The following is a 6,000-nucleotide window of genomic DNA, read 5'->3' on the forward strand; positions in this document are numbered from 1 at the left end:
CTTGGTCCAGCAACTCGTTCTAATTTCTTTCGCACAGAATCTTACACTTCACTTCACTTTTCAGGAAAGTGCCCTGGGTTCCTTTCCGCCTTTCGTTTGTCGAATGGGCTTTCGCCTTTCATCGATAACGACTGGTTTAATAGGTCAACTTCTGTTTCTCGCTCAAAAACCTCCTCCTCTTCATCTGTCGAAATAGATTCTGCAATACCTTTGATAGTACCTTCTGATGATAATTTCAAACTGGTCGAAGATGATTGTTCAATACACTCTGGTGACAACTGAGAAAGTTTTTTTCTGCACGAAGTACGACGTCTGTCATCTTTTTTCACCTTTGAAGAAAATTTCATCAACATATCATTTGACATATTGCGAAGATCTTTTCGTTGTTTCGTTTTATGGCAGCTGAACAGATCGCAACAGTATTTTCGGAACTCCTTTCGATCTTCTGTCGCCATGCTTACTGCAAAATATGCAAATACTGAGATTATCCCATTTATAACTTCATTTGATGATGGTTATACAAAAAATGTACACTTAAAAAATCAATAGACACAAGAGGCAGAATAATTTTTCGCAAATGATGCAAGATATATACGAGCAATACCCGTGCACATGCACGGGATAGCAGTACAACATAGCTGGTGGCAGACACACCGTACACGGGGAATGATAAAAACACGCATTGTGCAAAATGCAAGTGGTACTATGGAACGCCAAGACTTCCCAAACATTGTCGGCATGTCCGCTAAAGGCCCGGTCACACCTTGACGTTTTAGCCAACGTATGCCGATTTTTGAATTTTTTTTCTAAAACGCTGGCACACGTTGAATACGTTATGGGTAAGTTTTGATAACATCGAGAGCACGCTGGCATACGCCGTAGTACGTTGCCATACGTCGTTGTACGTTGGCTTTAAACGTTGTACTTTTCGGTTGTCCTCAAATTTTTTCACGCTTGAAATTTCACGACGTATGCCGGTGTATGACTCACACGATCCGCTACGCTGGCCACAAGTTGTAGGCACGGTCTGCGATCGTTGACAGACGTCAACACATGCTACTTGTAAGTTATTCATAAGTTGAGACACGCCGAGGTAATGTTTAGCGTACCCGAAACTTATTTCTAACCTATGATTAACGTGTTGTTGGCACGTTACGCGATCGTTGCCACACGTCGACAGACGTTACTTTTAAGTTACTCATAGGCTGAAAGACGTCGGTATAATGGATCGTCCTTGCGTCAGCGTCCACGGCCACGGCCAGGACACTTATTTGCAGCATTCTTCAAACTTTTCTTCGGCATGACGAGGATGTTCACACTTCGATGTCGAGCTTGGCTATGATTCCAATTGTCCATCGGCAGCGTCTGTTTAAAATAGTCGAGTTTGAGCGTTTTAACACGTTCAGAAGAAACGTTTCAAATTTCCAAACCCCAGCGTCAAAAAAAATAAAAAAATAAAAAAAACAAAGGCGAGTGACAGCAATTTAAATCGTTCATTGTAAACAATGAAACTAGCTGAGTGGTACCGTTTAAAAGTCGTTGAGTGTAAAAAAAATCCAATTGTTGAGCGCAAGCGTCTACTTTCAATAGTGGAGATGCAGCCATTTAAATCGTTGAGTGGCAGCCTATGAACCTACCCGTGGACACGCGGACGCAAGGACGATCCATCATAACCCACACCCTCCCCTCACACCCACCTACTACTGCCAACATGAACAAACTACTACTAATACTGATACTGATACTGATACTGACACTGTTACTGTTACTGCTGACATGGACATCGAGTCAAAAAGGAACTCGAAAACACTGTTGGGTTCCCCTTTTATGAACACTATTTTTATATACCAATTCCCAAAACTGCTGGGAACACTTTATATGGCAGTTGTAACCTAGAAACACATTCATTTTTTTTTTTTTTGTCGACCGGAAGACGTCATTGGAATACGTCTACATACGTCGATGTGTGTTGGGACTACGTAAAGAATTGGTTCAAAGCACGTCAAACATAAGTTAGAAATAAGTTTCGCGTAAAAAAGACATTACCGCGACATGTTTCGACTTATGAGTAGCTTATAAGTAGCCTTTGTGGACGTGTGTAAGCGTCCGCATATCGTGTGTAAAACTTATCCCCATCGCATGCGGAACGTGTGTCATACGCCGAGTACGTCGTAAAATTTTGAACATGTTCAAAATTTCTTGACGTACTCTACTTACTACGACTTATGATAGCGTATTTAGCGTTCTACTCGCGCATACCAAACTTACCCATACCGTATTCGACATGCCCCAACATTTTAGACACACTTTTTGTTACGTCGGCATACGCTGGCAAGATCGCCAAGGTGTGACCGCGATTTTGACCCTTCCATTTCTACGGCAGTTATGATTCGAATCGTTGTGCGTCAGCCTTTTAATAGGCTACGCCACGACATCGTCGGCGATGCGTGCAACGCGCTATGCCTGAGTTAGACTATCGTTGGGCATCGGTTGTGTAGGCCGACAACAGGTTCAGCATTCGTTGGTATAAGTTATCTATAACACAACGAAACGTTCTGTGTAGTTACCAATGCGTTATACATAAGACCAAGTCGCTATGAATACGTCCGAATCTTAAAAAAAAAACATCAAAAGTTCAACGTAAGCCAGCGTTTTACATAAATTTTAACACGTTGCCATCGCTGGCTAAAACGTCAAGGTGTGACCGGGCCTTTAGTGCCACAGCAATTTCATAGGGATCGTGTGACGGCGAGCCGAGTTTTTAGTCTGCAAGCTTGGTATTATAATATATATATATATATATATATGTATATATATATATATGTATATATATATATATGTATATATATATATGTATATATGTATATATATGTATATATGTATATATATGTATATATGTATATATATATATATATATATATATATATATATATATATATATATATATATATATATATATATATATATCTTCTTCTTCTTCTTTCGGCTTCTCCCATTAGGGGTCGCCACAGCGGATCATCCGTATGATCCGCATAGAGATTTGGCACATGTTTTACACCGGATGCCCTTCCTGACGCAACCCTGGTCGCCTCTTACGACACAGGGATATGGTACACCTATTTTAACCGGGGTATACACCGGCCCAGTACACTGGTACTCATTTCGCCGACCTCGGAAGGATGACAGGCTGAGTCAACCTGCCGTGCCTGGGAGAACGTGTCCACGCACACGGGTTCCGTTCCCTTTGTTATTCACGTTTAAATGAGGGATATTTTTTATTTTGATTGTAAAAACTAATGAGGGAACATTGCCCCCCCCCATACCCCACCCAAAATCTGCCGGTGTGGCATTCCATGACAAGTGTACACACCCTCCTGATATTAATACCTCATTTTCTCCCCATATGTTGGTCATTTACTCACTTGGTTGAAAAATCTCAAAATACCAACTTTTCGAACTGTGGGCCCATCGGCCCCATTTTAGGGCCCCCCAAATTTTGGCGCCCCCTGCGGCCCCACAATCTTCCAGAGGCCATAATCACAGGTTGTCGTGGTCCGATTTGGCTGATCTTGGGATCAAAATGCTCGTAAAAGCGAGATCTTTCGAATCGTGTAAGGTAAAATCACTCCGAAACAGTAATTCAAAAAGTTATAGTTTGGCGCACCCTTTGACCTTGGGCCCCTGCTCCTCAGCCAAACCGATGGTCCCGATTTTGTCGTGTGAGAATACCCCTTCATATACTCCAACACCTCAGCATAAATGAAAATGGGATCTCAATGGGTTAAAGTGTGATGATGGTTTTATTGTTCGGAGACTCGGGTGCTGTCAACACAATACATCGCACAATATTTGAACACAAGATTTCCAACTCACGATATCAGTATATTGTACATAAATTTTCCACATGCAGGAACTGGAAGCGAAACGAGTCTGAGTAAGAGTTTTTCTTCGCATATTACAGTCAAGATTTTTTGCCAACCAATGTTTTATTTGACAGCTGTGTTTCTTTTTTCCTGATTGTGTAGGTTCTATCTGTAGCAGTTTTTGGTTCTCCAGAGAGAAATATCTCAGAAATGTCTAAAATGCAGTGATCTTCAATGTCAGGAAAAAAGAAACTATTTGCAGCCCCGTTTGGAAGAAGAAAATTCACTTTCACTTCATGAGTGTCCTGAAAGGCTTCCATGATGCAGGCAAGTCACCATTTTCCATCAGAGTGCACTGTGACATAACCAGAGAGTTTCCCGTTAAAAGTTAGTGTAGATTTTGAAATAGCCGACTCATTACGATGTTCCTTGCCAAGGCTGAATTCACGTTCTTGAAGAGCAGTTTCAGAAAGAGGGATGAAAGCATGAAGTTTTTGAGTTCCAGCGATGGTTTTGGCCGTTTTTAACCTTTCCTCCGGATTTTGTTCTTCCTCGCCATATGCTTCTTGGATCCCGTAACCGAACTTCATTTCATTCAAACCATTTTCAGCAAAGGCGAAAAGATCTTTTGAAGAAATAATTTGACTGTCGTAAGGTCTACGTTGGCTCCCACGTGTTGCTTCTCGTTTGACTGTACCTCCCACACCATCTGAAGGGCCCTTGCCATGACTTGTGGCAAAAAAATGCCATTCTGTGTCAATACCATACTCTGATTTGTGACGACATAGGTTTATGAAGGCTTTGCAATTCTTATATTGGCCAGCGCAACCGTCTGAGAAAGAGTAAAGTTTCTTTACATTTCCAAAGCAAGATTTCAAGTTTTCAATGAGCATTCTTTGGAAGAGGTGGACTAAGACAATGTCGTGAGTATTGCATTCTGATATAATCGTGAATGAATCGTGGTTTAATTTGCCATCGTCCCATTTGAAATAGTAAACCCAGGGGTGAATTGTCGCTTGAGAGCAGTTCCAATGGAATCCTTGGGCCGCATCCTGTACGACAAACGAATAGTTCTCTGAGAAGTCTGCAATAATGACAAATTCTCCTTCACTGATTTCATCTTTCTTATTTTTTCAGAAACTGACATTGGGCCTTGGCAATGAAGTCGTGTCTCACGAATTTCACCGTGTGTTTACAGAATTGATTGATGAATTCTTCCAAAGGCAGGACCATGGAGCTCAGTTCAGATCTGTCGGTGGATGTCCACCGTTTAAACTGAATTTCATCAATATCCTCGAGTTTATAAGCACTCAGTAGCTCGGTTTTGAAGGGAAGCCTGGTGTTGGCGCAGTGGTTATGGCAGTGGCTTGGGACCCAAAAGGTCCTGAGTTCAAGCCCCGTTGGGACACTGAATTAATTTGTGTGTATATATATATACCAAGTCGAAAAGACCAGGGCGTTGACTCAGCCTGCCATCCTTCCGAGGTCGGCGAAATGAGTACCAGTTGTACTGGGCCTGGTGTATGCCCCGGTTAGAATAGGTGTACCATATCCCTGTGTGTCGTAAGAGGCGACCAGGGTTGCGTCAGGAAGGGCATCCGGCGTAAGACTCGGAGCATTGGAGGTGGTTTCAAACTATTGTACCATGGTGTGGATGGGAGGAGAAATGGTGTCGGGGTAATCCTGAAGGAAGATTATGTCAAGAGGGTATTGGAGGTGAGTAGAGTGTCTGACCGAGTGATGAGTGTGAAGTTGGAAATTGAAGGGGTGATGATGAATGTCATCAGTGCATATGCCCCACATATGGGGTGTGAGATGGAGTATTAAGAAGATTTCTGGAGTGAGTTAGATGAAGTGGTGGAGAGTGTATCCAAGGATGAAAGAGTGGTGATTGGAGCATATTTCAATGGGCATGTTGGGGAAGGGAATAAAGAGGATGAGGAGGTGATGGGTAGGTACAGTCTCAACAAGAGAAATGTGGAAGGGCAAATGGTGGTAGAGTTTGCACAAAGAATGGAAATGGCAGTGGCAAATACGTATTTCAAGAAGAAGGAGGAACACATGGTGAGATACAAGAGTGGAGGAAAGTGCACACAGGTGGATTACATCTTAAGCAGGAGATGTAACCTGAAAGAGA

This window comes from Eptatretus burgeri, chromosome 9 (genome assembly GCF_056783735.1).
Source record: "Eptatretus burgeri isolate ZD-2024b chromosome 9, Ebu_testis_v1, whole genome shotgun sequence".
Taxonomy (NCBI): domain Eukaryota; kingdom Metazoa; phylum Chordata; class Myxini; order Myxiniformes; family Myxinidae; genus Eptatretus; species Eptatretus burgeri.